This window comes from Callithrix jacchus, chromosome 10 (assembly GCF_049354715.1).
Source record: "Callithrix jacchus isolate 240 chromosome 10, calJac240_pri, whole genome shotgun sequence".
NCBI classification, from domain to species: domain Eukaryota; kingdom Metazoa; phylum Chordata; class Mammalia; order Primates; family Cebidae; genus Callithrix; species Callithrix jacchus.
In genome coordinates, this window is record NC_133511.1 from 24,524,755 (window position 1) to 24,542,840 (window position 18,086).

The following is an 18,086-nucleotide window of genomic DNA, read 5'->3' on the forward strand; positions in this document are numbered from 1 at the left end:
GATGGAGACCTCTTTCCAGAAGCCACTCTGTTCATTCCCCTGCTTCCAGCCAATTTTCTAGAATGTGTTAGAGCAAAATGAAGGTAATGTCCTAACAGCCAACGTCCTGGGGTTCTCTGTTATCAGCTTAACAGCCTAGCTGCGCCCTCCTGTCTCAAGGCTGTGAAAAGGAGAAACACCCTAGCTCTACACTGACCCCCATTCACATGTTCACACCTTTTCGTGAGGGCGGCCAAGGGAATGGATGCCTAGTGATTGTGATCTAGGTGGGATGGGCTCGCAACCTCTTTCAGCTCCAATTTCTCATCTGTAAAATGGGGAAAAGAATCGCTTCCTTGGGAAGGATTGTTGGGAGGATTGATGAAGATTTGGCACAGAAGATTACCTAGCAAATCTTTGTTACAGAGATGACATTTTAAACTTTTAAAAAATTGCCTTTCTTGCTTCTTTTTTCATTCATGCAGGGATCTTTACATTTTGGGGAGATCAAACTTCACAACTTCCTTCTTGGTCATCCCAAACCCTGGTCTTGGTTTTGTAAATGCAGAAATTATCTCTCTAAATATTCTCTTTACATGCTGGAGAAAGCCTAAGTAGGTCAGCTTTCTAGAACTGAAGCATTATTACATAGCCCTTCTGAGCCAAGTCAGAAGGAGAAGAGTTGGGAAGCACCGAACTTCACAGAACTCTCTGAAAATATTCGGAAATATATAAAGGGGATTCTTTTTTCCCTTTGCATCTTTGTGTTTATGACTTTTCCTTAGACAACTCCAGGCACCTTTCTTCTACTGGAAGAGTTAATGTTATTATAGCAGGTACACAAAAAGAGTCAGTATTCAGCTTCTGACATTTAAAATAGTATTTCAAAGTTCATAGCAAGATGAAAGGCTTAGCCAGTCTTTGTAAGGGACAAAAGAGTATTCTAATTTCTTTTATCTACCCCTTGACTTATCATGGAGCAGCCTGTGGACTGGAGCACAGAGTCCTTCTAGAGTGTGGATAAATGGCCCCTTTGCCTGTGATGTCTAGGCCTTGAGGCTTATGAATGGGAGTAAAGGGAGGATAGGATATAGTGTTTGGGAAATAAAAAAACCCTGAAGTTTGCTCCTGTTATCCTGAAGCACTGTGGAAAGAAAAATGTGCTAGAGGGAGACTAAGAGGATCTAAGTTCTCAATATCCCTACTTCCTGAGCCACCCAGAGGTGGCTGTTTATACCTACATAGAATTTGCAAGGGCTTCTAGGTGCCCAGAAGCCCTGGAAGAGACTCAGAAGTGCTGAGAAGGTAGAGAACTGGCAGGAAACAGAAGACTGAGCAAAGGCACTGCCATGTACAGGGGTTCTGAGGCCAGAGGCAACACCTGGGGCCACCTTCTCCTGTAGGTGGGAGCCGCAGGTAGCTCATCAGGCCATGAAAGAATGTGGACTCTGAGTAGAGACCAGTGGAAAACCTGAGAATACTACACAAGTCCACAGACACTGTGTTCCCCTGTTGCCACAAGATTGCTTCAGCCACACCACCTATATTTACCCCAACTCTTAGTAGAGAGGAGTTGGGGTTGGAAGAGGATGTTGGAAAGACTGCTCGAGCAATTGCCTGAGCTATCCAGGAAGAGACTGAGCTACCTAAAGACAGTGTGAAAATGGTTGGATCAGACTGGGCTTACTGAGATGGAGTGACATTTTCCTCTGCTACCCTGGGGGGTGAGAGGCTCATGTGGAAGATCACAGCAACTACAAAGACATAAAGGCATTCCCTTTCCTTTGTGTGTCTGAATGTACAAGGAGCAGTTTTGCAATCCTGCTTCCAGTGACTGAGTAGGCCTTTAGAAACTTATAATCATCTGCTTATGTGCCTTTCTCTCCGAAGAAATAGAGAGCTCTTTGATTTAAGAGCCATCTTGTATGTCTCTCTATCCCTAGTACGTAATACGGGGCAGGGCACATAGTAGGTGCTCAGCAGACAGTAGTTGAGTATTGGATGGATGAGCCCTTGCCCTAGCTCCTTTAAAGGGGCTTCTCAAGCAGCTGGACAACTATGGGTGGGGGAGTGAGCAAGCGAGTGAGGCCACAAAACAATGACAGAACAGTTTGTGGACACACATGAGGGATCTCTCGGGAATTTCCAGAAATAATCGGGGCTCACTTTGAGTGGGGACACTGATCCAATAGGCAATTGACTTTCAGAAAGATAGGGTAACAGCCTCACACATAACACAGAGTGTTTATCTCAGCTGTCTTGGCTTGTCTTAATGTTATCCTTCCTTGTGTTCTTTGAGTTTTTTGCTCTGGGTGTGTCTGTCTCATATAATTGTTGATGATGCTGGCTGGTTTTTTAAAAAGGGATATTCTGACTATTAACGCTACATTTCTTTAATGTCAAAAATATATTTATACTTATTAGTTTGCATGTCCAATTTTTTTATCAGAAAGTGTGGTTACTGTGGCCATTTCCTCATGAGCCTGCAAGCCTCTCTGGAGCAGGGAATGTAATTCTTTATCCCCCAGATCTCCTCATGGGGCCCAATTCTGAGCTCTGCATAATGAGGCTGCTCCAACAATGGTGTTGAAAAACTGCTTGACGGATGGCAATCATCCCTTGCTGAGCCAAGGCCCACAGCCCTGCTTTCTCTGAGCACTCCGACAGATTCATTTCTGAGGCACTGTCCTCTTCTGAGCAGCATGGCCCAGGTCTCCGGGCCCCTTCACTGCACACAGTTGCTTCAGAATACTCCTTATTTGGAAATCCCTCTGGGGCTCTGGAATCCGGACTCCTTGTCCCAGAACTGGTGGCAGCTTTGCCTGCTGGTCCTCATGCCTCTGCACTGACCACCCAGACAGAGACCCTACAGCTTAGGATGGAGCCCCTCAACACACACCCATCCACCAGCAGAAACTCAGATGTATCTGTCTCTAGAATGGGAGGAAGAAGAAGCTAGTGATTTTTTTAAATTGCACTTTAAGTTCTGGGGTACCTGTACAGATCATACAGGATTGTTACATAGGCATACATATGCCATGGTGGTTTGCTGCCTCCATCCCCCCGTCACCTACATTAGATATTTCTCCTAATGTTATCCCTCCCCAATCTCCCCACCCCCCTGCTATCCCTCCCCAGCCCCCCTCCTCCCAACAGACCCCAGTGTGTGATGTTCCCCTCCCTGTGTCCATGTATTCTCATTATTCAACTCTCATTTATGAGCAAGAACATGCGGTGTTTGGTGGAAGCTAGTGATTTCAACTGAATCAGCATCCTATGCAAACGTCTGTAGGAGCTGGCCAAAACAACAAAGAAACAAATAAACAAATAAAAAAGGAGGCTAAGAAACTGTAAAACTGAATTCTGTCTCCCAAGAACTAAAGGTCTTTTAACAGTCACAGAGTAGTGGACTTACTGTGCAGCAACAGACATTTGAGATAAGCTTGTCTCATTTCTTCATTTGTCAGATGAGGAAACCAAGGAATAGCAGGGTAAGTAATTTGCCCAGAGGCAAATCTACTGATGTACCCAAGACCCTGACATTACTTAAAAACAAATGAACAAGAAAAAAATCATTTAAAAAATAGTTACTAGTAAAGGCAAGAAAAAGATAACACACACATGAATGACATGTGAATAAGTACCATTTTAAATAATTCTACTATTAGAGGTAAGAGTGTTCCCACCCACCTGGCCTGTTCCTCTGTCTCCAGGGAATAATGATAATACTACAAAAGAGGTTTAGAAATTGCCCTTACTAATACTATCCCATCAGTGGTGATTTTTATGTTTAGCATGCCTCCTCCTCCCCTTCATTCATTTCCTGCTATTAATTGAGCCATATCTGTCTCCTCCATTAAATTGTGAATCATTGTTAGTAGCAGAATGAGAGAAAACCTTCCAACCAATGGCACCAAAATTCCTGTGATGAGGGAATTTTCTTTTCTTTTTCTTTTTTTAAGACAGAGTCTCACTCTATCACCCAGCCCGGAGTGCACTGGCGTGATCTCGGCTCACTGCAACCTCTGCCTCCCAGCTTCAAGTGATTCTCCTGCCTCAGCCTCCTGAGTAGCTAAGATTACAGACATGCACCACCACGCCCAGCTAATTTTTGTATTTTTAGTAGAGATGGGGTTGCACCATGTTGGTAAGGATGGTCTTAAACTCCTGACCTTGTGATCCACCTGCCTCTGCCTCCCAAAGTGTTGGGATTACAAGCATGAACCACTGTGCCTGGCTAGAATTTTCTGTAGCAAGGAAGAGAGCTTGATATGCCACATGGAGTAGAAGGTAAGACCTTGAGCATTAAGAGTCAAGGAACAAAAACATAAATTGCTCCTCATTAGAAATAAACAGGAATTTGGGGGCAAGGAGAGTGCAGAGAGGAGAGAGATGAAGACAGGGAGAGGGGATGAGAGATCAACATGGTGGGCAACTGAAGAAAATTTAAGAGCAGCTTGCATTGTTACACTGTATACCTACCCTCCTTTATCTTCTTCAAAACTTCTTCAACTTGAAAAAACTTCTTCTTCAAAACTTTACTACACTCAAATGCAGTATATGTGTGTGCCTCTAGCCAAAAGAATATGGCAGAGGTGATGGGATAGCCACTGTCTTCATTAGGTTACAATATAGAAGACACAGACCAGAGAGAGATTGTCTAGTGTACTGCACTGGCATGAGAGGGCCCTGTGGCAGGGAACTGCTGGCCTCCTCTAGAAGTTGAGAGCAACTGTCAATCAACAGACAACAACAACAACAATAGCAACAAAAGGGAACAACAGTGCTACAACCACAAGGAACTGAATTCTTCCAATAACCATATGAGCTTGGAAAAGAACCCTAGGCCCTGGTAAGGAACTTGGACAGCTGACACCTTAATTGAAGTCTGGTGAGAGACTCTGAGCAGTGGACCTACCTAAGCTGTGAATTACTGACCCAAAGAAACTGTAAGAAAATGAATGTATGCTACCAGGCATGGTGGCTCATGCCTGTAATTCCAGCACTTTGGGAAGCGGAGGCAGGCAGATGGCTGGAGCCTAGGAGTTGGAGACCAGGCTGGGCTGCATGGCAAAACCCCATCTCCACAAAAAATCCAAAAATAGCCAGGTGTGATGGTGTGTGGCTGTAGTCCCAGTGACTCTGGAGGCTGAGGTGGGAGGATTCTTTGCGCCAGGAGATTGAGGCTCCCGTGAGCTGCAATTGCACCACTGCACTCCAGCCTGCGTGACAGAGCCAGACCCTGTCTCAAATAGTAATAATACATGTATGCTGTTTTAAGCTGCTATATTTGTGGTATTTGTTATGCGGCATAGAAAATGAATACAATTAGCGTGTGTGCATTTATACTGACACAGAGGACTGAGTTCCAGGTTTGGTATAACATGGTATGGAAAAAGGACCGCATATGTAGAGCTGTGAAATGAACACTAAACTGACTAATTCAGCTGAAGCAGGAGTATGGAGTCAGGGATGATCCTCAGAATGTAGGCCTTCAAAAATGTGAAGAAGTATTGGTATCCTAGTTTGGGTTTCCTCAGAGGCAGAGCTTAAGTCAAGAAGTCAAATAGTTTATCCGAAAGGTAATTACAGCACAACCAGGCAGTACATTGGGGGAATAAACTGGAAGGAAAGAAAGTCAGTAAAGGCTGCATATCAAGCAAATCACTATTGTGGGCAGTTAGAGCTTAATCCTCCTGGAAGCCCTGGGTGGTAGTAAAGAATATACCTCCTAGGGGCTAGGGAGCTGGGGTATTATCCACCAACTGCCATCAGATATGAGCTATGAGGCTGCTTCTGAGGGGTAAGGAGAGGTTAATTTCTAAGACTTCTTACCTCCCTCTTCTAACTGCTCTCTCTCTCTCTCTCTCTCTATCTGTGTGTGTGTGTGTGTGTGAGAGAGAGAGAGAGAGAGAGAGAGCGCTACTCTGCATATGACTCTGTCAACTACTTTATATACATTTGCTTATTTATTTCTTCCAACGCCATCTTACAAAGAAGAAAACCTAAACTTCTGAGAGGTTAGCAGCTTGTTGAGGTCACATAGCTGTTATGTGGCAGAATTTGGATTAGATCTTAGGCTGATCACCAAAAGTGCTTAGGCTTTTGACTAACCCCTAATGCACCAGTAGGATATCCTCCTCCTGGTGTAAGCTTTTACCCTCTAGGGTAAAAAGGATCTACTCCCTAAGCTATGGATATGAAGCGACCCTCTCTCCCCACTCCTTGGGCCCGCTAATTTTGGTGAAGGTATGTTCATTTTTATTTTTCATTGTATAAATCCATATGCAAATGGTACTGGCATTGTCTCTATCGTAAGTTTGATTTCTCCTAATGGACAGAGGACTCAGGAGGCAAACATCAGCCAGAGAATTTGTAGAGCTGCAGCACATTGCCTGGGAAACAAGGAATTTGTATGAGGCTTTGTGTTGAGAGGAGGCAGGGCCCAGCTCCTACAGCAACCTCTGAATAAGAGACAGATTAGCCAGCTCCCTTCAGAACAAAACAAGCTTTCTGTAGCCTGGACAGTGAGGAATGGCCCTCCCCAAGAACATTTTTTTTCAATTCATTTTCTTTCTAAAGTTCTCCTAGGTGGCCCTACTCTGGGTCGCCTCTGAAAAACATCAAATAGCAAGTAGAAATGGAGTCAAAGGCTCCTTCATCCTGAACATTGATTTTGTTGCCTGTGGATTTCTGTAAACATGAAGAGTTACTCAGATGAAAAGCGTTCTGCAGAGATATGGTGTCTCCACAAGGTGTGGAGTTTGTTGGGAGAAATATATGATCCTGGGGGTGGTGTGGGGTTCTGGCTAAATTTTGGAAGGACAGCAAGGAGGGGCTCCCGTTTCTCTACTGAAAACGGGAGAACATCGAAGTTTTTTATGCTGAGAGTAAATATTTGATTTCTGAATAGAATTCCGGCCCCCTCAGAAACTGAGAGGGACTCAGGCATGTGCCCGTGATTGCTAAACGTGCTCTATTCAGCCACTCTCCAGAGGTACAAAGAGGAGAAATTAATTGGCATTAAAGGGCTGGAAAGATCCAGCTTTTGCTGACCTATTTAAGATGCAGCAAGGACATTCTGGAGAATATCTCTTGAGTTCTGTTCTTGTAAAGCTTCAGTGCTCAAATATAAACAGGTTGAAAAATCATGGGGAAGCCACAGATTACACCCCAACTCATGAAAGGCTTCATTGTTTCCCTCGGATGGTGTCCACCCACCAACTGTGTCAGGGGAAGGATTCACTGCCCTCTGCTGCCGTTCACCCTCCTACCAAAGAGGGAGGCTCAGAAATGGGAATCTGCTGGCCAGCATCTGATAATTGCCTACTGTGTGAAGAGCACGCTGTGTTCCAAACATTAATAAGAGTGGTGGGATGTGGAAGAGGAGGAAGGCAGCACATTCAAAAGTAATAGAAGACACAATCCCTGGATCCTTGTCTAGGAGCTGAAATATATTATAGCTGAGAAGGCTGCATATATATAGCTGAGAAGTATAAGTGCTAAAACATTTGTATTGCTCTTTACAAATTATCTTTTAGAATATTATTTTATTTAACCTTCTAACAATGCTGTGCAGTGGGATTTTTTTTTCATTTTTTTCAAAGAGGATCATGAAGCTCAGAGAGGTTAAATAACCAGCTCTAAGTCACATATTTTACAAGTTGTCACAGCCTAGACTCAGCTGTGCTTCCTGTCTAGTATAATGCTGTACTCCAGAAAAAGGTTGCCTTCAGCCAGGCCCAGAAGTAAAAAGTAAGAAGGAAAAGGAGAGTTCTGAAACTAGATGTGAGAAAAGGGATCAGGCAGGTGATAGGATCATAAAAAAAAGCTTAGTCAGCAAAGAAAACGGGGCCCCCACTGGTTAGGCCAGGGACACTGAGAAGATAGATTTGTGATACACAGGACTCAATTTGGGGGAAGAACCACATTTCTTTTTTCTTTTCTTTTCTTTTTTGAGATGGAGTCTCACTCTGTCACCTAGACTGGAGTGCAGTAGTACGATCTTGGCTCACTGCAACCTCTGCCTTCCCGGGTTCAAGCGATTCTCCTGCCTCAGCCTCCCAAGTAGCTGGGAGTACAGGCACATACCACTATGCACAGCTAATTTTTTTTGTTTTGTTTTGCTTTTGTTTTTGTTTTTGTTTGTATTTTTAGTAGAGATGGGGTTTCACCATCTTGGCCTGTCTGGTCTTAAACTCCTGATCTCATGATATACCCACCTCGGCCCCCGAAAGTGCTGGGATTACTGGGATTGAGACACCATGCCCAGTTGGAACCATGTTTCTTAAAAAAAGGCCCTAGCTAAGTTGGTAGCAGAGGTGGCTTGAAGACAGCCCCCAATTTTTCCCCTTGTTGCAGTACTTACAGGATTTGGTGTTGTCTAATTTATAGATCTTTGCCAAAGTCAGGCCTCCCAGATTCTGCATCTGGTTTGTTGCCTGACAAACTAAGGAATGTGATTTGTCAAGATCATTTGACTGTAAGTGACTGAAGTTCAACTGGAACTATTCTGAAGCAAAAAGGGAAGAATTGCTTGCATCATGTAACAAAATTTTCCAGGGAGAAGGAATAGTTGGAAATAAGACAGTATTCTATATCTGTGCTGTCAAATATGGTAGCCATTAGTTCCATGTGGCTGGTAGGACAGAGGACATACATTATAAATTTCATTTAATTCTAATTAAACTTAACACATGTATATAGTGGTTAACATATTGGACAGTGCAGCTTGTTGTGCAGGCAGGAGAAGAAGACTCTTGATGGAGCTAGTTAAAAAATAATCTTGGTGAAGGGCTGTGGTTGGCCTGGCTTAGGTCACATGCACAGCTCTGGATCAATCACTGTAGCAAGGGGACTAGAACAGTATCCCAGGCTGGCCCATGTACTTAACCCCATAGTCACAGGTGGGGCTATTACTAGAAGTGGGAGAAGGGATGCTGGGAAGACAAATTAAAATCTTCTGAGGTTTTATGACTTCTATCTTGCTTCCTAAAAAAAATATTAGCAAGGATTTACTGAGTGTCTATTATGTATGGTGTATTTTACATATTTAACATTACTTCTCACAAAAACAAACAAACCCTGAAGGGTCAGTTATTATTATATATGTTACATATCTAGAAACAAAGTTAACGTGACTTGACCACAGACGGTAAATTGCAGAGCCAGAGCATAAACCCAAGTTTGTCTCTAAAATCCCTTTCTCCTCTGTAATATGCTATCCCTAGGGATTTGGGATATAGAGAATGTGACTATTAATAGCAGATAATGTAAACAATCATAGAAGAACACATACAAATGAATAACTTGGCTTTCTCCAAGTAATTATCTATAGAGGCTTACTGCTTTTTTTTTTTTTTTACATAAAATTTGATTTTCATTTATTTTTATTGTGGTAAAATATACAAAATATACAGTTTTCCATTTTAACTTTTTTAGGTAATGTTTCAGTGGAATTAAGTGTATTCACATTGTTGTACAGCCATTACACTATCTCCTCCAGAACATTCTCTTCTTTTCTCTTTTAAGGCCTCATGTATTACACCTTTTAGGTGTTACATTTTTAAAATTCCCTTTTTAAAATTGCTTTTAGAGCCTGCAGTATATATTTTTTAAAAGTATCTTTAATGATTACAATTTTAATACTTTGAGAGTTTTTTTTTAAGTCAAGCATAGAGTGAATAATATAAGTAACAAGGATAGATAAAGTAATTTTGGCTAAAATAGCTTTAAAGGAGAAGTCTCCTACCTTAGTCAAGCTCCTTTGGCTTCAAAGAATAGCTATCCCGTGATGTACTATCAGAAGAGAGGCATATTGCATGAATACATAAGACCTGAATCTTATGTATTGCAGGACTCGGTTTTGAGGCAGCTCCAGGAACTAATTTTTGTGGGTCGCTCTGATTCATTCCACTTGTTTCTTTTAGTCTCCAGTGTTTATCAGTGGACTCACATCAGAACTTGTCTATGGGCTATGTTACAAATCATATAAAACCTAATGCAAATTAGCATTAATAATAAAGAACTTTATTGGCTCATGTATTTAGAAAGACTAGAGATGGGGTAGTGTGGAGATAATCTGGAGGCTCAACAGTGTCAACAGTGAACAGAAAGGACTGATTTATTTATTTATTTATTTATTTTTGAGATGGAATCTCGCTTGGTCATGGAGGGAGCAGCCAGCCAACAAGCCCTTCCTTGGAAGATCTGGGTAGTGCATCTCTCCACTATCCTAGATGAATATTTAGTAATGTAGAGAGATGCTGAAATCCCTGTTAATTTTCTTTTAATCACGCACCAAGAGTAAGGAGCAAAAGACTTCTATATCCATGGTAAAATTAGAGAATCTTTTGTAAAAAGTAGTACAGCAGATGCTGTTGAGAAAACTGGGCTTAACTGAAGCAATCTGCAACTGGTGCCATTTACTGTGAAATGCTACTGCAGAAACCTGGTCTGCACAGGCAAGCAGAAGGACTCCTCTAGTTATCCTAGTTAGAAAGGTTATTTTGAGAGGTGGATAAGGAGGAGGAAGAAAAAAGGACAGTGCTTTGGTCCATTTTTAGGAAATAGCCCAGAATATTAGTTAGCCCTGTAACACCCTGCTAAAACCTGGGAGAGGGGCTGAAAGTGGGCATGAATCAGCTGCCTGAGGCTTTGTTCCCCAAAATCCAGTTCCCCTGAGAGTAGAGATAGGCAGGGTTTTCACTTCTATAGATGTTCTCCTTAGGCTATCCTGAGAACTGTCCCTGAAAACTGACATGTGACCAAATTTTCTAATTTGTTACAGGTGTGGGTCAGCCAGCCACAAATAGTAAAGTAATGACTAAAAATGCAAATTGCTCCCTCGTGCTCATGAAACAATTAGTTCTGTGTGGAGTGGACTGCTGCCAAGGACTCAGTGACTCGGGGCTTTGTGCAGACATGTCCAGGGATCCCCCAGACACAGAAAAGGGATTATACACAACTCTGATGAGGAGTGTTCCAGAGCAGGGCCTTGATACTTTGGTGCCAGCAACATCTATTATTTTAAGTTCCTGAAGAAGATAGACATTTCTAAGCAAACAGTTTCCTTGCTGAGAAACCAACTCTGGTTATATGGAATATAAGCCTTCCTGAAGGGGGCAGAAAATGGGAACAGGGCCTTACATGTGAATTCTCTGGACATATCATGAATATAGATTATTGGTTGGGCACAGTGTCTCATACCTGTAATCCCAGAACTTTGGAAGGCCCAGGCAGGCAGACCACCTGAGGTCAGGAGTTCAAGACCAGCCTGGCCAATATGGTGAAATGCTGTCTTTACTAAAAATACAAAAATTAGCTGGGCATGATGGCGGGTACCTGTAATCCCAGCTACTGGAGAGGTTGAGGCAGAAGAATTGCTTGAACCTGGGAGGTGGAGGTTTCGGTGAGCCGAGATTGTGCCACTGCACTCCAGCCTGGGCAACAGAGCAAGACTCCACCTCAAAAAAAAGGATATAGATTACTATGAAACCACTGACCTAGCTGCTATTGAGAGGCACAGATATTGAGGTGGAGGGTTGAAAAGAGAAGGAGATACCTAACAATACTTCTTCCCAGTGTTGGGGTGCGTGTGTGTGTGTGTGTGTGCGTGTGTGTGTGTCTGTGTACGGAGGGGTGCAATGCAACCTATCTGTTGCCCTCTCAAGTATTAGATTGGCACAAAAGTAATTGGGGTTTTGATACCAGCCACTGCAAAAACATACCAAATTGTAAAGACCATTGACACTATGAAGAAACTGCATTAACTAACAAGAAAAATAACCAGCTAGCATCATAATGACAGGACCAAATTCACGTAACAATACTAACCTTAAATGTAAATGAGCTAAGTGCCCAATTTAAAGACACACACTAGCAAATTGGATAGAGTCAAGACCCATTGGTGTGCTGTATTCAGGAGACCCATGTCACATGCAGAGACACACACAGGCTCAAAATAAAGGGATGGAGGAATATTTACCAAGCAAATGGAAAGGAAAAAAAAGCAGGGGTTGCAATGCAATCCTAGTCTCTGATTAAACAGATTTTAAACCAGCAAAGATCAAAAAAGATGAAGAAGGGTATTACGTAATGGTAAAAGGATCAATGCAACAAGAAGAGCTAACTATTCTCATGTATATGGACGCAATACAGGAGCACCCAGGTTCATAAAGCAAGTTCTTGGAGACCTACAAAGACTTACCACACAGTAATAGTGGGAGACTTTAACATCCCATTGTCAATATTAGACAGAACAACAAAACAGAGAACAAGGATATTCAGAACTTGAACTCAGCTCTGGACCAAGTGGACCTAATAGACATCTACAGAACTCTCCCCTCCAAGTCAACAGAATATTCATTCTTCTCAGCAACATACGGCACTTATTCTAAAATTGACCACATAATTGGAAGTAAAACACTCTTCAACAAATGCAAAAGAACAGAAACCACAAAGTCTCTCAGACCACAATGCAATCAAATTAGAACTCAGGATTAAGAAACTAAATCAAAACCGCACAGCTACATGGAAACTGCACAATCTGCTCCTGAATGACTACTGGATAAAAAAAAAAATTAAGGCAGAAATAAATACGTTCTTTGAAACCAATGAGAACAAAGGCAAAATGTACTAGAATCTCTGGGACACAGCTACAGCAGTGTTTAGAGGGAAATTTATAACACTAAATGCCCACAGGATAAAGTGGGAAAGATAAAATCGATGCCCTAACATCACAATTAAAAGAACTAGAGAAGCAAATGCAAACAAATTCAAAAGCTGGCAGAAGACAAGTAACTAAGATCAGAGCAGAACTGAAGGAGATAAGAGACATGAAAAACCCTTCAAAAAAAATCAATAAATCCAGGAGATACTTTTTTTGAAAAGATTAACAAAATAGACCACTAGCCAGACTAACAAAGAAGAAAAGAAAGAAGAATAAAATAGAAACAATAAAAAATGATAAAGGAGATATCACCACTGATCACACAGAAATGCAGACTACCATCAGAGAATATTATAAATACCTCTATGCAAATAAACTAGAAAATCTAGATGAAATGGATGAATTCCTGGACAGACACACCCTCCCAAGACTAAACCAGGAAGAAGCTGAATCCCTGAATAGACCAATAACAAGTTCTGAAATTGAGGCAGCAATTAATAGCCTACCAACCAAAAATTGCCCAGGACCAGACAGATTCACAGCCGAATTCTAACAGAGGCACAAAGAGAAGCTAGTACCATTTCTTCTGACATAATTCCAAACAATAGAAAAAGAGGGACTCCTCTCCCTAACTCATTTTATAAGGCCAGGCATCATCCTGATACTAAAACCTGGCAGAGATACAACCAAAAAAGAAAATTTCAGGCCAACATCCCTGATGAACATCGATATGAAAATCCTCAATAAAATACTGGCAAACTGAATCCAGCAGCACATCAAAAAGCTTATCCACCATCATCAAGTTGGCTTCATCCATGGGATGCAAGGCTGGTTCAACACATGCAAATCAATAAATGTAATCCATCACATAAACAAAACCAATGACAAAAACCACATGATTATCTCAATAGATGCAGAAAATGCTTTTGATGAAATTCAATACCCCTTCATGCTAAACACTCTCAATAAACTAGGTATTGATGGAAGATATCTCAAAATAATAAGAGCTATTTATGACAAACCCACAGCCAATATCATACTAAATGGGCAAAATCTGTAAGTATTCCCTTTGAGAACCTGCATAAGACAAAGATGCCCTTTCTCACCATTCCTATTCAATATAGTATTGGAGGTTCTGGGCAGAGCAATCAGGCAAGTAAAAGAAATAAAGCATAGTCAAATAAAAAGAGAGGAAGTCAAACTGTCTCTGTTTGCAGATGACATGATTGTATATTTAGAAAACCCCATCATCTCAGCCCCAAATCTCTTTAAGCTGATAAGCAACTTCAGCAAAGTCTCAGAATACAAAATCAATGTGCAAAAATAAAAAGCATTCTTATACACCAATAATAGACAAACAGAGAGCCAAATCATGAGTGAACTCCCATTCACAATTGCTACAAGGAGTATAAAATATTTAAGAATACAATTTACAGGGGACATGAAGGCCCTCTCCAAGGAGAACTACAAACCACTGCTGAAGAAAATAAGACAGAAAACAAACAAATGGAAAAACATTCCAAGTTCATGGTTAGAAAGAATCAATATTGTGAAAATGGCCATACTGCCCAAAGTAATTTATAGATTCAATGCTATCCCCATAAAGTTACCATTGACTTTCTTGACAGAATTAGAAAAAACTACTTTAAATTTCTTATGAAACAAACAAAAAAACCTGTATAGGTAAGATAATCCTAAGCAAAAAGAACAAAGCTGGAGGCTTTGTGCTGACTTCAAACTATACTACAAGGCTATAGTAATCAAAACAGCATGGTACCGGTACCAAAACAGACATATAGACCAATGGAACAGAACAGAGGCTTCAGAAATAACACTACCCATGTACAACTATGTGATCTTTGACAATTCTGACAAAAATGAACAATGGGGAAAGGATTCTTTATTTTATTTTATTTTATTTATTTATTTATTTTTATTGAGACAGAGTTTCGCTCTTGTTACCCAGGCTGGAGTGCAATGGTGCGATCTTGGCTCACCGCAACCTCCACCTCCTGGGTTCAGGCAATTCTCCTGCCTCAGCCTCCTGAGTAGCTGGGATTACAGGCACGTGCCACCATGCCCAGCTAATTTTTTGTATTTTTAGTAGAGACGGGGTTTCACCATGTTGACCAGGATGGTCTCAATCTCTTGACCTCGTGGTCCACCTACCTCGGCCTAAGGATTCTTTCTTTATTTGTTTTTTAAAATTTATTTATTATACTTTAAGTTCTGGGATACATGTGCAGATCATGCAGGTTTGTTACATAGGTATACTCGTGCCAAGGTGGTGGTTCACTGCATCCATTGCCCCAACATCTACATTAAGCATTTCTCCTAATGCTATCCTTCCCTAATCTCCCTGCCCCCTGCTATTCCTCCTGTAGTTCCCCTCCCCCCAGGTCCCAGTGTGTGATGTTCCCCTGCCTGTGTCCATGTGTTTTCATTGTTCAACACCTATTTATGAGTGAGAACATGTGGTGTTTGGTTTTCTCTTCTTGTGTCTATTTGCTTAGAATGATGGTTTCCAGTTTCATGGACATGAACTCATCCTTTTTATGGCTGCATAGTATTCTGTGGTGTATATGCGCAAAGGACATGAACTCATCCTTTTTTATGGCTCCATAGTATTCCATGGTGTGTATGTGTCATATTTTCTTTATCCACTGATGGACATTTGGGTTGGCTCCAAGTCTTTGCTATTGTGAACAGTGCCACAGTAAACATATGTGTGCATGTATTTTTATGATAGAATAATTTATAATCCTTTGGGTATATACCCAGTAATGGGATTGCTGGGTCAAATGGTATCTCTAGTTCTAGATCCTTGAGGAATTGCCACACTGTCTTCCACAATGGTTGAATTAATTTACACTCCCACCAACAGTGTAAAAGCATTCCTATTTCTCCACATCCTCTCCAGCATCTGTCGTCTCCTGATTTTTTTAATGATCGTCATTTTTACTGGTGTGAGATGGTGTCTAATGTGGTTTGATTTGCATTTCTCTAATGACCAGTGATAATGAGCTTTTTTTCATATATTTGTTGGCTGCATAAATATCTTCTTTTGAAAAGTGTCTGTTCATATCCTTTCCCATCAAACAACGATGGGGTTGTTTGATTTTTTCTTGTAAATTTGTTTAAGTTCTCTGTAGATTCTGGATATTCTCCTTTTGTTAGATGGGTAGATTGCAAAAAGTTTTTCCCATTTTGTTGGTTGCTGGTTCACTCTGATAATAGTTTCTTTTGCTATGCAGAAGCTGTTAAGTTTGATTAGATCCCATTTGTTTATTTTGGCTTTTGTTGCCATGGTTTTTGGTGATTTAGTCATGAAGTCCTTGCCCATGCCTATGTCCTGAATGGTATTGCCTAGGTTTTCTTCTAGAGTTTTTATTGTGTTAGGCCTCATGTTTAAATCTTTAATCCATTTTGAGTTAATTTTTGTATAAGATGTAAGGAAGGGATCCAGTTTCAGCTTTCTACATATGGCTAGCCAATTTTCCCAACCATTTATTAGATAGGGAATCCTTTCTTCATTGTTGCTTGTGTCAGGTTTGCCAGGATCAGATAGTTGTAGTTGTGTGGCATTTTTTTCTGAGGTCTCTGTTCTGTTCCATTGGTCTATATCTCTGTTTTGGTACCAGTACCATGCTGTTTTGAGTATAGTAGCCTTGTAAAATAGTTTAAAGTCAGGTAGTGTGATGCCTCCAGCTTTTTTTTTTTTTTTAATTAGGATTGTCTGGGTTATTTGGGCTCTTTTTTGGTTCCATGTGAAGTTTAAGGCGGTTTTTTCCAATTCTGTGAAGAAAGTCATTGGTAGCTTGATGGGGATAGCATTGAATCTATAAATTATTTTGGGCAGTATGGCCATTTCCATGTTATTGATTATTCCTAACAATAAGCATGGAAGGTTCCTTATTTAATAAATGGTGTTGGGAAAACTAGTTAGCCATATGCAGAAAACTGAAACTGGACCCCTTCCTTAAACCTTGTACAAAAATTAACTCAAGAAGGATTAAAGACTTAAATGTAAGACATACAACTGTAAAAGCCCTAGAAGAAAACCTAGGCAATACCATTCAGACATAGGCATAGGCAAAGACTTCATGACTAAAACACCAAAAGCAATGGCCACAAAAGCCAGAATTGACAAATGGGATCTAATGAAACTACAGAGCATCTGCACAGCAAAAGAAACTATCATCAGAGTGAACAGGCAACTTACAGAATGGGAGAAAATTTTTGCAATGGGAAAAAATTTTTGCAATCTTTCTAACAAAGGGGTAATATCCAGTATCTAACAAGGAACTTTAACAAATTTACAAAAACAAAACAAAACAAAATCAAAAAGTGAGTGAAGTTTATGAACAGATGACACTTCTCAAAAGAAGACATTTATGCGGCCAACAAACATATGAAAAATAGCTCCTCATCACTTATCATTAGAGAAATGCAAATCAAAACCACAATGATTTGATGCAAATCAAAACCATCAATAGTCATTAGAGAAACGCAAATCAAAATTACCATCTCATGCCAGTTAGAATGGTGATCATTAAAAAAATCAGGAAACAACAGATGCTGGAGAGAATGTGGAGAAATAGGAATGCTTTTACACTGTAGGTGGGAGTGAAAATTAGTTCAAATATTGTGGGAGACAGTGTGGTGATTCCTCAAGGATCTAGAACTAGAAATACCATTTGACCCAGCAATCCCATTACTGGGTATATACCCAAAGGATTATAAATCATTCTACTATAAAGATACATGTACACATATGTTTACTGTGGCACTGTTCACAATAACAAAGACTTGGAACTAACCCAAATTCCCATCAATGATAGACTGGATAAAGAAAATGTGACACATACACACCATGGAATACTATGGAGCCATAAAAAAGGATGAGTTCATGTCCTTTGCAGGGACATGGATGAAGCTGGAAACCATTTTCAGTAAACTGACACAAGAACAGAAAACTAAATACCACATATTCTCACTCATAAGTTGGAGTTGAACAATGAGAACATATTGACACAGGGAGGATAACATCTCACAACAGGGAGGGATAGCATAAGAAGAAATACCTAATGTAGATGACGGGTTGATGGGTACAGCAAACCACCATGGCACATGTATGCCTATGTAACCAACCTGCACATTCTGCACATGTATCCGAGAACTTAAAGTATAATAAGAAAAAAAAGCAATTGCAGTTTTGGGCCATGAATTTTAAATGATTATAACTAGGCTCAAACACATTGTTATTAATCAAAATAGGAATCATCACAATCAACACATTTTTGCCAATGAGAAATGTTTATTCCTGTTGTGTAACAATCTGTGCTTCAGGATTCGCTGAACTCTTGAAAAGCATTTTCTGCATCCTGCTGGTTGTAGAAGTGTCTTCCCTGCAAAAAGTTGTTGAGATGCTTGAAGA